At 53.0% G+C, this 18420-nt stretch overlaps 3 non-coding genes and 2 pseudogenes across 3 annotated transcripts; all 5 read left to right on the top strand.

Annotated features, from left to right (window-relative positions):
* The first annotated feature begins 514 nt into the window (after positions 1 to 514).
* Positions 515 to 612, top strand: LOC141210731 (U2 spliceosomal RNA; annotated as a pseudogene).
* A 5566-nt stretch (positions 613 to 6178) lies between these two features.
* Positions 6179 to 6349, top strand: LOC141210570 (U2 spliceosomal RNA; annotated as a pseudogene).
* Positions 6350 to 7470: 1121 nt separating this feature from the next.
* LOC141209224 (U2 spliceosomal RNA) lies at positions 7471 to 7661 on the top strand. Its single transcript, XR_012279425.1, has one exon. It is a non-coding gene; the product is annotated as a U2 spliceosomal RNA (small nuclear RNA).
* An 8979-nt stretch (positions 7662 to 16640) lies between these two features.
* LOC141210169 (U2 spliceosomal RNA) lies at positions 16641 to 16831 on the top strand. The gene has a single exon (XR_012280346.1). It is a non-coding gene; the product is annotated as a U2 spliceosomal RNA (small nuclear RNA).
* A 1116-nt stretch (positions 16832 to 17947) lies between these two features.
* LOC141209223 (U2 spliceosomal RNA) lies at positions 17948 to 18138 on the top strand. Its single transcript, XR_012279424.1, has one exon. It is a non-coding gene; the product is annotated as a U2 spliceosomal RNA (small nuclear RNA).
* The last annotated feature ends 282 nt before the right edge of the window (positions 18139 to 18420 follow it).

The raw sequence follows: 18420 nt of genomic DNA, 5'->3' as shown, positions 1-18420 counted from the left end.
AAACTGTTGCTTATGGCGGTCTCTGTGAGCTTCTCAGTGACATTCAGCCATCCAGGTATCCCGCCTGCAGTAGACGGAATGTGGCAATGGAACGCTGGCTGCGCGTGTCATAATAGGCTCTGAGCCTTTATATACCTGCGCACAGCAGCAGCCACCTTCAGTCTGCTGCTGGACAGCCAGCAGCAGCAGCAGCAGGAGAGGTAATTAATCAGCAACCCTCCTGCTAAGGGTAGACAGCTGCTCGTTCCACCCCCCCCCCCGCCTTAATTGGTTCTCCTCCCTTCCAACGGTGTTGAGGCGGGTGGGAACAGCCGGGGGTTGAGGGTACTGTGCTAAAAGAGGTGGAGTTATGCAGATCTAAAACGCGTGGATTGCAGCAGCAGCAAGCCGAAAAGTGCAGGCATGTGAGGGATCTAGAGGTTGACAGCATGTCACGGGAGTCCAGGTGGCCATCTCCACAAATGGACTTTTCAGAATCCTTGGGTGGCACCGTAGTCAGAAACCAATTCTGGTTATCGCTTCTCGGCCTTTTGGCTAAGATCAAGTGTAGTATCTGTTCTTTTAAGAACACAAGAGCTACGATCTACACTTGACGAGAGCGATCGAACTCTGAAGGAGAAGAGCTTCGGAGCCCAGCTGACATCGGAGAAGGAAGGCGGATATCGGTGGGAGGAAGAAGCTCTAAAGAATCCAGAAGAAGACGAAGACTCGGAGAAGAATCGGGCTGTCCTGTGGAATCTTCGAGGAAGAAAATCATCGAGACAAAGACCTTTCGGGGAATTTGTCCAGAACACGACGGGAGAAGAATCTGCATAGCTCCACCCATTCCGGGAAGAGTTCCAGATCCAGCTCCAAGAAGTAACTGCAGGAGGAAAGCCATGGCAAGCGCTGCGAGGAAGGCCGAAAAGAAGAGCCTGGAGCAGGGGACAGCCAGGAGGGCCCAGCCAGGAGCCGATTCTGACCCCAAGGACTCTGCCTCCACGACTGGCCAGCAGAAGGGACCCCAGAAGCCCCGCCACGAAGCTCCAGCCCTGGAGCCATGGATGCGGCAGACGGTGGCCCTGAAGCAGAAGGAAGTGGATGGGAGGGTGCCGGACATGTCCTCGGACGTGTTCTGCCAGAAGATGCTGCTGGATCGAGGCTTCTCCAGGTCGGACACCCTCAGCATCCAGACCTTCTTGACGGGGATCTTCTTCGTCACCTTCGCCACTGTGAACACCTGCAGGAGGTTCTGGGAAATGGTAAGCGCAAAAGGACCGGATAATTCTTTCTCTGCCTTTACAGGTAGCTGCCCTATCCAGAGGGACGAAAGGAGGATCACGGTCTCCATGCGCAACCCGCACACCCCAGGCCAAGACATCTGTACCTTCCTGAGACTCTTCTGTTTGGTTGTGAAGGAACCCTCTCACATCCTGAATGGACTCGGCTTCTGGACAGGTAAGTGGTCGGTGACCGTTAGACTTCACAGGGACCTGGCGTACTCAGACGGACTTCGGCACCTGCCCCCGACATTCTCCCTGGGCAACTCCTACGGCCTCATCTATTACCCGGACATGCCGCGGAACTGCAGGAGATGCGGCAAGAACGGCCACGAGATGAAGGACTGCAAGGAGGATGCCTGCAGGATTTGTCGAGTGACAGGACACAGCTCGAAGGACTGCCCGAAGAAGACGTCCTGCAACCTGTGTGGGCTGGCGGCTCATCTGTACAAGGATTGCCCCAAGCGTGAGAGATCCTGGGCATCGGTGGTTGCGACGACCCCAGCTCCGGAGGACAAGGCCCCGACGACCAGGCCTGTGAAGGTCAAGGACGCGACGACCAAGGCCCCAGCGGCCAAGGCCGAGACGACCAAGGCCAAAGCGGTCAAGGAGTCGGTGGCCAAAGCCCCAGCGACGGTCCCAGCAGCTCCGAAGCAGAAGAAAAAGTCAAAGGAGGGTAAGAGTTCTGTCACCCCTCTCTCGATCCCTCCCCCTGCCACCCCCGTCCAATCCCCCCCCACCCCGGCCACCCCTGCTGAGGATTCCACCTCCTCTTCCTCCTTCCCCTACTCCTCAGCAGGTGTCCTTTCCCCTGCCCCGGCAGCCACTCTCCCTCCCCAGACCATGGTAGCGGAGGAATTAACCTTTCCTCCACCTGCCGCTATCTATTCCGAGGAGGATTTTCCCCTTCTTGTCTCCCCAATTCCAACCCGGGGAAAGAGGAAGGTGGAGGACAGCCCTGCTACTGAATCCTCCAAAAAGAAGATTCTGGATTTCGTAGGCGAAAAGGAGGATACCCTCCCTGAGCCAGAAGAGATGGAGCACATGGTTGAGACCCTGGTGGCCGAGCCAGAAGAGGAGGAACTGGTGGTCGCCGAGATCGAGGCCGCGCTGCTTGACCAGATGGAGGAAGAGGGCCTGCTGGTGATCCCGTCACCAGCAGTCAACACCGACGAGGGACCACCCGACCGGAGTGGTAACTAAGGTGTATTGCCTGCGCTAACTTTTTCTTTTTTCCCTACATGATGGCTAATATTAACTTATTTTCCATTAATGTCAGGAGCATCAAGGACAAGTTCAGACGTCAGACTATTTATGCCTTCCTTACTTCCCAGTTGTGTGATGTTTATATGTTGCAGGAATGTTCCCTTCCCTCCTCTAGGTTCTTCAAACATCTGGCCAGGGAGTGGTCCCACGGTCCATCCTACTGGTCCGGTGGGGGTGACTGCAAGTCTGCGGGGGTCGCAATTCTGATCAGGGGGGGCGCATTCACGCTTGAGTCCGTCCAGGAGCTCATCTGCGGCAGGGCTCTTGTTGTAGATTGCAACTGGGCGGGAGAACCTGTCAGGTTCATCAACGTGTATGCGTCCCCACTGAAGAATGAGCGTTTGGAGCTTTTCCAGACCCTGCGGCTTCAGCTTGCCACCACCAGGACCTTAGTGATGGCCGGGGATTTCAACTGCCCCATCGAGGAGGATGGTCGTAGTTCTGGCACATCTGCCAAGTTGGACATCACGTCCAAGCTGCTCATCGAGATGGTAACCGAGGCCTCTCTTCAGGACGTGGTGGGCTCCATGGGGAGAGGCTCCACGAACTATTCGTGGAGCCGACCCGATGGCTCACTCCGCTCCAGGATTGACTTTGTGTTCACCTCTCGGGCAGTCAGGCAGAGTAGGCACTCGATGGTCCCCTGCTTCTTCTCCGACCACAGAGCCATTCACTTACAAGGTGTCCTCGGCGACGGTTTTCCGTCCGGCCCCGGCTCCTGGAAGCTGAATTGTGCTCTGCTGGCTCAGCATGAAGTCGTGGAGGAGCTGAGAGCAGCCTACGCAATGTGGCAGTCCTACAAGGGTAGCTTCCAAACAGTCTCTGATTGGTGGGAATATGTTAAACTTGAGTTTCGCTGTTTCTTTCAGGCCAAGGGTCGACAACAGGCGTGTGAGAAGAGGAGGGACTTCAGAGGGCTGCAGCGCGAGCTGCGGTCGCTGCAGGACCTTCTTCACTGCGGCTGGGACGTGAGAGAGGAGCTGGAGGAGACCAAGAAGAGCCTGAAAAGGCACTTTGAGGAGGAGTCCAAGCGAATCATCTTCCGTTCCAAAGTGGAGAATCTGGAGAAGGGTGAGAAATGTAACTCATTCTTTTTCAGGAAACTTCATGCCGGTCACACGCCCCTGAACGAGCTGCGAGACGAGAGCGGAAACATGCGACGTGGGAAGGAGGACGTGATGAGGGTCGTCAGCGACTTCTACAGCGAACTCTACTCCCACAAGACTACCGACCCCGACGCTGCTGATAAGTTCCTGTCAGGTATCACAAACCATCTTGATCCTGCAGGCACGGCAGCCTTGGACAAACCTCTGATGGTGGGCGAATTGCTCTCTGCCGCTAAATCCTTTAGGACCGGCAGGACCCCGGGCAGTGATGGTCTTCCAGCGGAGCTCTATGTAGCGCTGGGAGACCTCATCTGTCCGGACCTGTTGGACCTGTACGAGGAGATGGTGGTGGAGGGTAGAATGCCTCCATCTTTGAGGGAAGGAATGGTCACGATCCTGTACAAGCGGAAGGGAGAGAGGTGCGACCTGAGGAATTGGCGTCCCATCACTCTGCTCAACGTGGACTACAAGATCCTGGCCAAGACGATGGCGACACGACTTAAGACGGTCATCGGACGGATCATCCACCCGGACCAGACCTGCGGCATCCCTGGACGTCGCATCGCAGACAGCCTCGCTCTCGTGCGGGACACGGTCGAGTACATCAAGGTCCGCCGCGCACACGCGGCCCTGGTCTCCTTGGATCAGGAGAAGGCCTTCGACCGGGTTTCCCACGAGTTCATGGGCCGAGCTCTGCACCGGTTAGGTTTGGGTAACATGTTTTGTTCGTATGTCCGTCTGATGTATTTTGATATCCACAGCTCGGTGTTTTTGAACGGCTGGAAGACTGACCCCTTCCCTGTCCTCTCTGGGGTCAGACAAGGCTGCCCTCTATCACCTCTTCTTTTTGTTTGTGTTATAGAACTCTTCGCAGAGGCTATCCGGCAGAATGGAGAGATCAGAGGGATCACCGCACCGGGTCCGGGACGACACGAGGTCAAGTGCTCGCTCTACATGGACGACGTCACCGTCTTCTGCGCTGATCGTGATTCAGTCGACGCCCTCGTCCAGACGTGTGAGAGGTTCGGCCGGGCTTCAGGGGCCAAAGTCAACTGCAGGAAGTCGGAAGCCATGCTCTTCGGGGATTGGCAGCCGGCCTCCTCCGCCCCCTTCCCCTTCAACATTCAACCGGATTTCCTCAAGGTGCTGGGAGTCTGGTTCGGGAAGGAAGGAGCGGCCCTCAAGTCCTGGCAAGAACGCTTGGCCAAGGTGAAGCAACGGATCGGACTCTGGAGCCTCAGACACCTCACTTGTGAGGGTAAGGCACTCGTCCTGCGTAATGAGGTCCTGCCCGTCTTGCAGTACACGGCGCAGGCCAGGCCCCCTCACGTCACTGTGTGCAGGGCCATTACCAGGACAGTGTTTCACTTTGTCTGGGGATCCAAGATGGACAGAGTCAGGCGGGCCGTCATGTACAAGGAGCCTCGCAAGGGTGGGAAGGGCGTTCCAGATATCCCCACCCTCCTGCGATCCTCTTTTGTGTGTGATTGTGTCCGCCGGACTTTGCAAGTCAAGAATGGCTCCGCGGGCAGGTCCATGTCTCGCTTCTTCCTGCTTCCTCTTTGGAGGCGACTCGGCTGGGACAAGTGGGACAGCTCCTTCCCCTACAACTGGACGACGCCATGGTTCTACGGAGACGTCGTTCGATTTGTGGGGGAACATCAACTGGAGGGACTCAAGCCCGACTTGTGGAAGCCCAAAACTATCCACAAGCTCATCAGAGCCAAGGATGACGTGGAGAACATCACAGGACTTCACCAGGACACGCTGGAGACTGTGTGGACAAATGTGTCGTCTGACAGGCTGACCAACGGGCACAAGGACTTGTCGTGGATGGCGATTCAGGGCGGACTGCCCGTCCGGTCATTCATGCATGCCCGGAACCTGTGCAAGACCCGGTACTGCCCAAGGTGCCCCTTCGTGGAGGAAACATCTTTGCACACTTTTTGGGACTGCGGATTTGCACAGCGCCTGTTGACTGCCCTTGAGGACGACCTGAGGAACTCTGTCCCCAGGGCGAGCCTATCGCACCATTCTGTGCTTTACGGACTCTTCCCTGGGGTTCATACCGTCGGAGCCATCCAGGAGGCTTGGCGCCTTATGAACTGCTTCAAGGATGCCGTTTGGGTCGCCAGGAACCGGCTCATCTTGAGGAGGGAGAGGATGTCCATCCAGGACTGCCGCAGGCTGATCCACAGCCTGCTCAGAGACTATTCCATCGTGGACGGTCCGGAGGACGAGGATGAGGACTAAACCCCTCCTCCCCCTCTCCCCTTATGTGTCTTGTCTTTCAATAAAGCTTCGGGCCTGTGATTTTCCCCTCCCCTTCCCCTTTTTCCCAATCCCCATCCCTTATCACGGTTCGTCGTACTGTATTGATTGACATGCTTTTTCTTTCAGATTGAGTGTTTTGTGTAGCATAGGGGTGTGATGTGTCTAGTTAGTGCGTCGTATCCTCATGCTATGTAAATATGATGTAGAATTCTGTGTGTACTGGGCTGCGGCACAGTACACTGTCTGTTAACTTATTTTTAGTGCTAATAAAAGATATATTCAATCAAAAAATCTGTTCTTATCAGTTTAATATCTGATACGTCCCCTATCTGGGGACCATATATTAAATGGATTTTTAGAACAGGGAGATGGAAAAAGAGCTTGCTCTGTCCACTCCACGCATTGACCTGGTATTGCAGTATCTCCAGGACCGGTGCACCCCTTCTTTAATGCAGTTTCTAAAATCAGAAAGAATTGAATTCAATGCTTTTTGTTCATTTTGCTTGTTTGTCGGATTTTGGGATGGACTCTTTGGCTTTGCTTTTCTTCTCCTCATTGGATTTTTCATGTTAAAAGTTGCAGAAGCCAGATGACAAGCTCATTTTGGTTCAACTTCAGCAACTGTGCATTGCATTGCCATGTAATGTAATGTAATGCAATGCTATCTATCTAGCTCTCCCTCTATACTTCCTTTTGGATAAACAGACATATTAGGCAAGCATTTTGGAGCTTTCACCTAAATAACTACAGGTGGTGAGATAAGCTGCACAATATAATTGACCTTTCAGTATATTGTTGCACACACACCATCTATTTAGCAAATGCCCTTGTTATCAACAGCAGCCTTTTAAACTCACCTGAGCTAACAGGTATGTGAGCTGGTTACTCTGCTGCGCTTAAAATTTCTTTTTTGGTTTGCTACAATGCCTTTTCTGAAACGTTGTCTCCCTCTGCTGGAACACTGACTTCTTTCATTTAATGCCTGCAGACTATAAAAGAGAAACCAACCCAAAAAGTTTGGTTGATTAGTCTGCGGCATTCTTTTAAACTGTTGCTTATGGCGGTCTCTGTGAGCTTCTCAGTGACATTCAGCCATCCAGGTATCCCGCCTGCAGTAGACGGAATGTGGCAATGGAACGCTGGCTGCGCGTGTCATAATAGGCTCTGAGCCTTTATATACCTGCGCACAGCAGCAGCCACCTTCAGTCTGCTGCTGGACAGCCAGCAGCAGCAGCAGCAGGAGAGGTAATTAATCAGCAACCCTCCTGCTAAGGGTAGACAGCTGCTCGTTCCACCCCCCCCCCCGCCTTAATTGGTTCTCCTCCCTTCCAACGGTGTTGAGGCGGGTGGGAACAGCCGGGGGTTGAGGGTACTGTGCTAAAAGAGGTGGAGTTATGCAGATCTAAAACGCGTGGATTGCAGCAGCAGCAAGCCGAAAAGTGCAGGCATGTGAGGGATCTAGAGGTTGACAGCATGTCTTCTTAACGGGAGTCCAGGTGGCCATCTCCACAAATGGACTTTTCAGAATCCTTGGGTGGCACCGTAGTCGGAAACCAATTCTGGTTATCGCTTCTCGGCCTTTTGGCTAAGATCAAGTGTAGTATCTGTTCTTATCAGTTTAATATCTGATACGTCCCCTATCTGGGGACCATATATTAAATGGATTTTTAGAACAGGGAGATGGAAAAAGAGCTTGCTCTGTCCACTCCACGCATTGACCTGGTATTGCAGTATCTCCAGGACCGGTGCACCCCTTCTTTAATGCAGTTTCTAAAATCAGAAAGAATTGAATTCAATGCTTTTTGTTCATTTTGCTTGTTTGTCGGATTTTGGGATGGACTCTTTGGCTTTGCTTTTCTTCTCCTCATTGGATTTTTCATGTTAAAAGTTGCAGAAGCCAGATGACAAGCTCATTTTGGTTCTGACGCGCCCCTGGGCCTGTGTCGCGCTGCGCTGCGCATGCGGGAGCTTACCCGGAGCCGGATCTGTGGAGGGTTGTAGTCTCGTGGCGGTGACCCGGTCCGTGCCCAGGGAGTCAAACTAGACGGCAGTCCATTAGTAGTAAATGGTTGATGACTACGCCACCCGTTGAGTGCAGCCAGGGGGCTGCTGCTGCAGGGCAGACCGCTGAGGCCGATGGTGGGATTGTGCAGCGTGATAGTATAACCCCCAACGGGAGGGGTATGGCCTCAGGGCAGCCGACGTGGATGATGGGGGTAGCAAGAACCACTCAGAGACGGTACGGTGTAGTTCAGGGTCTTTACTGGTAACAACAAAAGACCCTCCCGGAGTACTTGCTAGCGGATGGGGCCTGGTCAGTCCTTGAGCAGATGGGATCTCCCCTGGCCAGGCGTAGTTGTAGGCCTCCCAAACTGACTGTACTCTTCTGGCTACCTTGCTAGGAGCTGATGTAAGTAGCCCACGTCCCTGAGTGTACCGTGTGGTGCTCACCCGTATGGCCGGTGACTCGGGGCCTTCTAATGGCTTCCGCTCCACGATGGCGGTGCTGGTCCCACGCGTGTGACCGTGCCTTCGGGCTTCTGGGCCAGAGGACCTGAAATCCCCTGCCTGACGGATTCTGCTGCTGGGCAGGAATTAGTCCCCACAGCCTCGGACTCCGGGTCCGGTAAAAAGTCTTCTTAGTCAGGGCGAACTCTGCAGCTGCCAGCCCCTGACTCCTTGTAACTGCTGTTTCTTCCTATGCTGTCTCTACTTCTTCTCTTCTTCTACTCACTCACCCTGCCTCAGCCCCAGGTTTATACAGGGGAAGTTCTTCCCCTCCCAAGACTGGGCAGGAGGTGTGGCATGCACAGGATCCCTGACCAAAGGACCTCCCACCTGCTCTCAGACATAACATTACGTTACTGTGGCAACCAGACCCCTGGGGTGTCACATTCCCCCCTAGTAAAATTTAGTACTCCGGGACTAAACACATTTAGAAAACATAACAAGGCAAAACATTAATAATACAATAAGAAAACACATAAAGATGGTTACGGCGTGTCCGCAACCGGGTGCAGTCTCTGAAGAAAGCAAGGTGTCCATTTCACCAACACAGGGAGACGTAACCAGGTAGGGGTCTGTTCTACCCCGAGTCCTTGACAGTCTTTAGTCCATCCTGGGTTACGCTCCAACTATATACAAGGATTCCCGGTAAATCCACCAAGGATTCCTAAAAACAACTAGAAATACAAAATTACACACAAGCAACTATAGACAGGTAAACATTATAAAATAGCTTAAACATTTAGATCCTCCAACGTGTGGGTAACTGGCCTCTAGTGGCCCTAGTGGACCTACGGAGCTGACTGTCTGGCCCTGAACTACAGGGTGTAGGAGCTGTCAAGGGTAAACTGGGCAGCTGTCTACCGGCTCTTTGTCTCACTAGGGGTACGGCAGGCTCACTATAAGCAGAGGGTTGATTCTCCTGTTCTACTTGTGTGGAGTCTTCTGCCTCCTGGACCGGCTGTTCTTCCAGCTCTACCCGTTGCTCCGTAGGTTCTTGGGATGATGGTTGGAGGAAGGTGAGTACGGGTACCACAACTGCACCATTGACTTGAGTCCAAGACCGAGGGAAGTCCCCGAGCACAGTACTAACCATATCTTCCCTTTCTCCCACGGGTCGATGGTCTTCTTGTTCCTCTTCAGGGTTCCTCAGTTGTTCGGGACACTTCTTCAGGTGGTCCCGGGATACAATGGCTGTGGTTTCCCCTCCGTCTTTACTGATGGTACAGACCTTCGGGTTCTCGTGGCTTGAGGGCAGTACGGTGTACGGGTCCTTCTCCCACTGGTCATCCAACTTGTGGAGCCGTCTTTTCCTCTTCAAGACCTGCTCTCCGGGTACCAGGGGAACAGCGGGAGCATACTGGTTGTAAGTCTTCTCTTGTCTTTCCCTAGCCTGACAGAGACTTCGCTCCACGCTCTCCTGTACTCTCCGGTACTGCTGCTGCCTCTCTGTGTCCCAGTCTGTTTCTGGTGAAGTGTCCTCAGGTGTCAGGACTCCCATTTCCAGGTCAACAGGTAACTTACCAGGTCTCGCCCTCATTAGGTAAGCCGGGGTACAGTTGGTGGAACCTACCGGGATGTGGTTGTATAGGTCCACCAGATCGGGCAACTTCTCAGGCCACAGACTGCGTTCTTCCAGGGGCAATGTTTTTAGAAGATCCATTACCACCTGGTTCATTTTTTCACAAAGTCCATTAGTTTGCGGATGGTAGGGTGTCGTCCTTATCTTCCGGCAGCCATACAGATTGCAGAATTCCTGGAAGACCTCCGCTTCAAAGGCAGGTCCCTGGTCCGTCAGCACTTGGTCCGGGTACCCGTGTGGACGGCAGAAGTGCTGCTGGAAGGCCCTAGCTGCTGTTTGAGCCGTTAAGTCCTTGACGGGGACGACAACCAAGAACCGGGAGTAATGATCCACGATGGTTAACGCGTAGACGTAGCCACTTCTGCTTGGGGTCAGTTTTACATGATCCAAGGCTACCAGTTCCAACGGTTGCCGGGTGACGATGGACTGCAGGGGAGTCTTCTGGCTGGCCCGGTCCTTCCTTCTCAGATTGCACGGGCCACAGTCTCTGCACCACTTCTCGATGGTTCCCCTCATGCCTACCCAGTGGAACCGCTCGCGCAGCAGGAACTCCAGCTTTTTCCACCCGAAGTGTCCAGCTCCGTCGTGGTATGCCTCCATCACCATGGCTGCGTCTCTTCGGGGCACCACTACTTGCCAGAGTAGTTCATGCGTCCGGGAGTTGACCATTCTGCGGCACAACTTCCCCTTGTAAAGGAATAGTCGACTCTTCTCCGCCCATAGTTGTTTGGCTTCCTCCGGAGCGTCTGGTTCAAGGCGAGCCTCCGGCCGAGTCAGCATCTCCTTCACCAGTCGGACGGCAGGGTCGCTGTCTTGCGTTTCCGCCCAGTTGTAGTGGGGTAAGGGGTTCAACGTAGCAGCCTGCTTACCCCTTACCCGGTGGGAATACTGGATAGTCCCATGACGGTGGAACGCAGGGAGTTCAACTTCTTCCAGTCCCTCCGGATCTTCTCCTTCGTCCGGCAGGTTGGGCATCCTGGACAGGGCGTCCGCGTTAGTATTGGAGCGTCCTGCCCGGTATTTGATTGTGAACTCGTAGTTGGACAGACGGGCCATCCACCTCTGCTCCAGGGCACCGAGTCTTGCCGTGTCCAGGTGTGTCAACGGGTTGTTATCCGTGTATACGGTGAACCGGGAAGAAGCGAGGTAATGCCTAAAGCGCTCGGTGACTGCCCATACCACGGCCAGGAACTCTAGCTTAAATGAGCTGTAATTTTCGGGGTTCCTTTCGGTGGGTCGCAGTTTTCGGCTGGCATAGGAGATTACTCGTTCTCTCCCCTGCTGAATCTGGGACAGTACGGCTCCTAGCCCGATGTTACTGGCGTCGGTGTAGAGGATGAAGGGCTGGCTATAGTCCGGGTACGCCAAGATTTCATCCCCCGTGAGGGCCATCTTCAGCTGGCGGAAGGACTCTTCTTCTAGCTTTTCCCATTTGAAGGGCGGCTTCTGGTTCTTGGCCTTCCGGGACTGGCCTATCAGGAGGTCCTGCATAGGTGCTGCCTTTTTGGTGAAACCGGGAATAAACCTTCGGTAGTAGCCTACCAACCCTAGGAACTGCCGCACTTCTTTTACGCTGGAGGGGCTTGGCCATCCCTTAATTGCGGTGATCTTATCGGGGTCGGGAGCCACTCCGTCAGCGCTCACCACGTGTCCCAGGTATTGCACCTTTGGTTTCAGGAGGTGACACTTGGAGGGTTTCACCTTTAGGCCGTAACTCGCCAGAGCTTCGAACACCTCCGCCAGGTGTTTCAGGTGGTCCTCATAAGTTTTGGAGTATACGATGACATCGTCCAGGTACAACAGGACCGTCTCGAAGTTTCTGTGGCCCAGACAGCACTCCATTAATCGTTGGAAGGTTCCTGGGGCGTTGCAGAGTCCGAACGGCATGCAGGTGAACTCGCTAAGTCCCATCGGGGTGGTGAATGCGGTCTTCTCCCGGTCCGCCTCTGCTACAGGAACCTGCCAGTACCCGCTAGTGAGATCCAAGGTAGAGAAGAAGTTAGCAGATCTTAAAGCAGCCAATGACTCCTCTATCCTTGGTAAGGGGTACGCATCCTTGTGTGTGATACGGTTGATTTTCCGGTAATCTACACACATCCTCATGGTGTTGTCTTTCTTTTTGACTAAAACTAGTGGGGCTGCCCAGGGGCTACAGCTATCCCGGATTACCCCAGCCTCCTTCATGTCTCTAAGCATCCCCTTGGCGTGTTGGTAATGTGCAGGGGGTACGGGTCGATACCTCTCTTTTATGGGAGGATGATCTCCCGTGGGGATGCGGTGTTCTACCCCCTTGACTCGCCCGAAGTCTAACGGGTGTTTACTAAACACTCTCTCATACTCTTGAACCACCCGATAGACTCCTTGTTTCTGATGTGAGGGAGTGGAGTCAGTACCCAGATGTAGTTGCTGACACCAGTCCTCCATGTCTTTCTTAGAGCCGTTACCTTCCTCCGGGTGAGATGGAGGCAAGGGTTCCACAGATTGCATAGAATTTTGATTAGTGGTATATAATTTGGCTAGCGTGGCATACCGGGGCAGGTACACTTCCCTCTCCCCGATATTTATTATGCGAACGGGCACCCTCCCATGGCGTACATTGACCACCCCCCGTGCTGTCAAAATGGTGGGCCTACTGTCTGAGTAAACTGGTTCTACCATTGCCTGGTAATCTCTACCTCTCAGACCAATAGCTGCCCGGCACCAAATCATCATTTCACTTTTTGGGGGCATGGCAATAGGAAAAGGGTCACACATTCTTACGCTACCAATCTCACCGCCGGAGAGTTCCACTTGTTGCCGTTGCATCAGTGCCCGGATCTCTTTCTGGAGCACCCGCTGCTCGCCGGAGCTGGCGTTCTTGGCAACCTGCTGTAAAAGGAAAATCACCTCTGCAAGACAATTTTCAATTACGTTAGTTCCTAGAGTTATTTTTGGGTGACTCTCATGTTTATCAATATCTACAATGATCAGTCCCTGTGCGGCCAGTTCGACTCTACCGATTTTGAGGGTCACCTCTTTAAATCCGATCTGTGGCACGGGCTGGCCATTGCTGGCGATGATACTCAAGTCGTCGTCAGGGTAGCGGGTAATATCCGAGTCATTCCAGTACTGCTTGAAGAGCACGTACGGGATGGTGGTGACCTGTGACCCGGTATCCAGTAGGGCACTCATGGGAATGCCATCCAGTACCACAGGCAAGACTGGACGTCCTCCCACATATCTGTCGCGCCAGTTCGATGGGCCTGGTGATCTTTTTCCTGGGGGTTGGCCCTCTACCCCAGGTTGTGCCCGTTTAAAGAACAGTACCTTTCCATATGTCCGGGTTGATTGCAGCGGCGGCAGATGGGTCGTCCGTCCTCGCTGTATCGGTCACTGGGTCTTCCTCTGGCCGGTGGGGTCCTCCTTGGTCGACGCCACGGGATGTCCTCCGGTCCGGATGCCAGCTGGATCTTCCCTGGGGTGGAAACCTGTAAAGACTGCACAGTTCGGGTTAGCGCAGCAACGCTCTTAACTAGCTCTTGGACCTGATGCTGTAGGTCTGGAGCCGGGTCATTGTCCAAAGCCTGCGCATGAGCTCCCACAGGCCCTGTCGACAAGGGCGCCGCCTCCTGGTGGTAAGTGATAGCTGGGCGCCTGTGGGTCACAACGCCACCCGGTGCTGGTTCTCGGAGCACCCGGATAGCTCTATCCTTGAACTGTGCAAAGTCCAGATGGGGATCCTGTAAGGCCATTGCCCGCAACTGGGTTCGGTGGGCATTGCAATATAAACCCTCTATAAATTGTTCAGTCAACAGCCTGTCCTCGTTTCCCACCCCATCAGGGTCGGTCTGCTTTATGGCCCTCAGGGCCTCTTGTAGGTTTAGTGCATAGTCCCTTATACTCTCATGCGCTCGCTGCTTGCACCCGTAGAATCTAAGCTTGATCTCGGCTGAGGTGCGGGTATCGAAGGTGTCCCTCAGCCGGGTTAGTATCTCTGCGACAGTCCTCCTCCCAGGTGGCCAAGATTTTACTTCTCTTTTGGCTGCCCCGGTTAGTTGGGCCACCAGGATGCTCACTTTTTGCTCTTCTGTGAGGGGGTACACCTGGAAGAGGCTATCCAGCTTTTCTCTAAAGTCATGCAGGGTATGTGACTCCCCTGAGTACTGGGGTAGCCAAGCTGCTCCCGGGATATAGGGCATGGTGAAGGGCATAACTGCAGCAGCGGTAGCGCTGGCGGGGGTTGAGGCAGTGAAGCTCTCCTCCGTATCCGACATCTTCCTCCCCCCTAGTGGACCGTGGCCTACCTTGCGATGATCCTCTTCCGTAGGCCGCGGCTCCGCAGTGGATCGTCAGGGTTGAGGACCTTCCGTCGCGCTCCTGTGACGTCGGCGTCTGCTGGGCTCCTTCCAGGACCTTACGCAACGTCCGGACGTGAGGCGGGGCTTCAGTTCTCGCGCGCTTTCGGAGTCCACGCCCCTCTTCTTCCCGCGCGGCGTCCTCAAGATGGCGTCCAATGGCGGGAAAACTCCACGGATGGCGGGAAGAAGGTCGAAGATGGCGCCGGATGGCGGGAAAACTTCGCGGATGGCGGGAAGAAGGTAGAAGATGGCGCCGGATGGCGGGAAACCTCCACGGATAGCGGGAATCTTCACCACTGGTAAGTTTGAACAGTCTTTGCTTTTCAGGCACGCAGTACCCGGTGGTTGCGGGCACGAAATCCTGCCGACTACGCCAAAGTTGACGCGCCCCTGGGCCTGTGTCGCGCTGCGCTGCGCATGCGGGAGCTTACCCGGAGCCGGATCTGTGGAGGGTTGTAGTCTCGTGGCGGTGACCCGGTCCGTGCCCAGGGAGTCAAACTAGACGGCAGTCCATTAGTAGTAAATGGTTGATGACTACGCCACCCGTTGAGTGCAGCCAGGGGGCTGCTGCTGCAGGGCAGACCGCTGAGGCCGATGGTGGGATTGTGCAGCGTGATAGTATAACCCCCAACGGGAGGGGTATGGCCTCAGGGCAGCCGACGTGGATGATGGGGGTAGCAAGAACCACTCAGAGACGGTACGGTGTAGTTCAGGGTCTTTACTGGTAACAACAAAAGACCCTCCCGGAGTACTTGCTAGCGGATGGGGCCTGGTCAGTCCTTGAGCAGATGGGATCTCCCCTGGCCAGGCGTAGTTGTAGGCCTCCCAAACTGACTGTACTCTTCTGGCTACCTTGCTAGGAGCTGATGTAAGTAGCCCACGTCCCTGAGTGTACCGTGTGGTGCTCACCCGTATGGCCGGTGACTCGGGGCCTTCTAATGGCTTCCGCTCCACGATGGCGGTGCTGGTCCCACGCGTGTGACCGTGCCTTCGGGCTTCTGGGCCAGAGGACCTGAAATCCCCTGCCTGACGGATTCTGCTGCTGGGCAGGAATTAGTCCCCACAGCCTCGGACTCCGGGTCCGGTAAAAAGTCTTCTTAGTCAGGGCGAACTCTGCAGCTGCCAGCCCCTGACTCCTTGTAACTGCTGTTTCTTCCTATGCTGTCTCTACTTCTTCTCTTCTTCTACTCACTCACCCTGCCTCAGCCCCAGGTTTATACAGGGGAAGTTCTTCCCCTCCCAAGACTGGGCAGGAGGTGTGGCATGCACAGGATCCCTGACCAAAGGACCTCCCACCTGCTCTCAGACACAACATTACGTTACTGTGGCAACCAGACCCCTGGGGTGTCACAGTTCAACTTCAGCAACTGTGCATTGCATTGCCATGTAATGTAATGTAATGCAATGCTATCTATCTAGCTCTCCCTCTATACTTCCTTTTGGATAAACAGACATATTAGGCAAGCATTTTCGAGCTTTCACCTAAATAACTACAGGTGGTGAGATAAGCTGCACAATATAATTGACCTTTCAGTATATTGTTGCACACACACCATCTATTTAGCAAATGCCCTTGTTATCAACAGCAGCCTTTTAAACTCACCTGAGCTAACAGGTATATGAGCTGGTTACTCTGCTGCGCTTAAAATTTCTTTTTTGGTTTGCTACAATGCCTTTTCTGAAACGTTGTCTCCCTCTGCTGGAACACTGACTTCTTTCATTTAATGCCTGCAGACTATAAAAGAGAAACCAACCCAAAAAGTTTGGTTGATTAGTCTGTGGCATTCTTTTAAACTGTTGCTTATGGCGGTCTCTGTGAGCTTCTCAGTGACATTCAGCCATCCAGGTATCCCGCCTGCAGTAGACGGAATGTGGCAATGGAACGCTGGCTGCGCGTGTCATAATAGGCTCTGAGCCTTTATATACCTGCGCACAGCAGCAGCCACCTTCAGTCTGCTGCTGGACAGCCAGCAGCAGCAGCAGCAGGAGAGGTAATTATTCAGCAACCCTCCTGCTAAGGGTAGACAGCTGCTCGTTCCACCCCCCCCCCCGCCTTAATTGGTTCTCCTCCCTTCCAACGGTGTTGAGGCGGGTGGGAACAGCCGGGGGTTGAGGGTACTGTGCTAAAAGAGGTGGAGTTATGCAGATCTAAAACGCGTTGATTTCAGCAGCAGCAAGCCGAAAAGTGCAGGCATGTGAGGGATCTAGAGGTTGACAGCATGTCTTCTTAACGGGAGTCCAGGTGGCCATCTCCACAAATGGACTTTTCAGAATCCTTGGGTGGCACCGTAGTCGGAAACCAATTCTGGTTATCGCTTCTCGGCCTTTTGGCTAAGATCAAGTGTAGTATCTGTTCTTATCAGTTTAATATCTGATACGTCCCCTATCTGGGGACCATATATTAAATGGATTTTTAGAACAGGGAGATGGAAAAAGAGCTTGCTCTGTCCACGCCACGCATTGACCTGGTATTGCAGTATCTCCAGGACCGGTGCACCCCTTCTTTAATGCAGTTTCTAAAATCAGAAAGAATTGAATTCAATGCTTTTTGTTCATTTTGCTTGTTTGTCGGATTTTGGGATGGACTCTTTGGCTTTGCTTTTCTTCTCCTCATTGGATTTTTCATGTTAAAAGTTGCAGAAGCCAGATGACAAGCTCATTTTGGTTCAACTTCAGCAACTGTGCATTGCATTGCCATGTAATGTAATGTAATGCAATGCTATCTATCTAGCTCTCCCTCTATACTTCCTTTTGGATAAACAGACATATTAGGCAAGCATTTTGGAGCTTTCACCTAAATAACTACAGGTGGTGAGATAAGCTGCACAATATAATTGACCTTTCAGTATATTGTTGCACACACACCATCTATTTAGCAAATGCCCTTGTTATCAACAGCAGCCTTTTAAACTCACCTGAGCTAACAGGTATGTGAGCTGGTTACTCTGCTGCGCTTAAAATTTCTTTTTTGGTTTGCTACAATGCCTTTTCTGAAACGTTGTCTCCCTCTGCTGGAACACTGACTTCTTTCATTTAATGCCTGCAGACTATAAAAGAGAAACCAACCCAAAAAGTTTGGTTGATTAGTCTGTGGCATTCTTTTAAACTGTTGCTTATGGCGGTCTCTGTGAGCTTCTCAGTGACATTCAGCCATCCAGATATCCCGCCTGCAGTAGACGGAATGTGGCAATGGAACGCTGGCTGCGCGTGTCATAATAGGCTCTGAGCCTTTATATACCTGCGCACAGCAGCAGCCACCTTCAGTCTGCTGCTGGACAGCCAGCAGCAGCAGGAGAGGTAATTAATCAGCAACCCTCCTGCTAAGGGTAGACAGCTGCTCGTTCCACCCCCCCCCCCCCCCTTAATTGGTTCTCCTCCCTTCCAACGGTGTTGAGGCGGGTGGGAACAGCCGGGGGTTGAGGGTACTGTGCTAAAAGAGGTGGAGTTATGCAGATCTAAAACGCGTGGATTGCAGCAGCAGCAAGCCGAAAAGTGCAGGCATGTGAGGGATCTAGAGGTTGACAGCATGTCTTCTTAACGGGAGTCCAGGTGGCCATCTCCACAAATGGACTTTTCAGAATCCTTGGGTGGCACCGTAGTCGGAAACCAATTCTGGTTATCGCTTCTCGGCCTTTTGGCTAAGATCAAGTGTAGTATCTGTTCTTATCAGTTTAATATCTGATACGTCCCCTATCTGGGGACCATATATTAAATGGATTTTTAGAACAGGGAGATGGAAAAAGAGCTTGCTCTGTCCACTCCACGCATTGACCTGGTATTGCAGTATCTCCAGGACCGGTGCACCCCTTCTTTAATGCAGTTTCTAAAATCAGAAAGAATTGAATTCAATGCTTTTTGTTCATTTTGCTTGTTTGTCGGATTTTGGGATGGACTCTTTGGCTTTGCTTTTCTTCTCCTCATTGGATTTTTCATGTTAAAAGTTGCAGAAGCCAGATGACAAGCTCATTTTGGTTCAACTTCAGCAACTGTGCATTGCATTGCCATGTAATGTAATGTAATGCAATGCTATCTATCTAGCTCTCCCTCTATACTTCCTTTTGGATAAACAGACATATTAGGCAAGCATTTTG

This window comes from Phyllobates terribilis, unplaced genomic scaffold, assembly GCF_046119375.1.
Source record: "Phyllobates terribilis strain yellow unplaced genomic scaffold, ASM4611937v1 Scaffold_169__1_contigs__length_4117513, whole genome shotgun sequence".
Classification (NCBI taxonomy): Eukaryota; Metazoa; Chordata; class Amphibia; order Anura; family Dendrobatidae; genus Phyllobates; species Phyllobates terribilis.
This window is presented reverse-complemented; position numbering and strand designations above follow the sequence as displayed.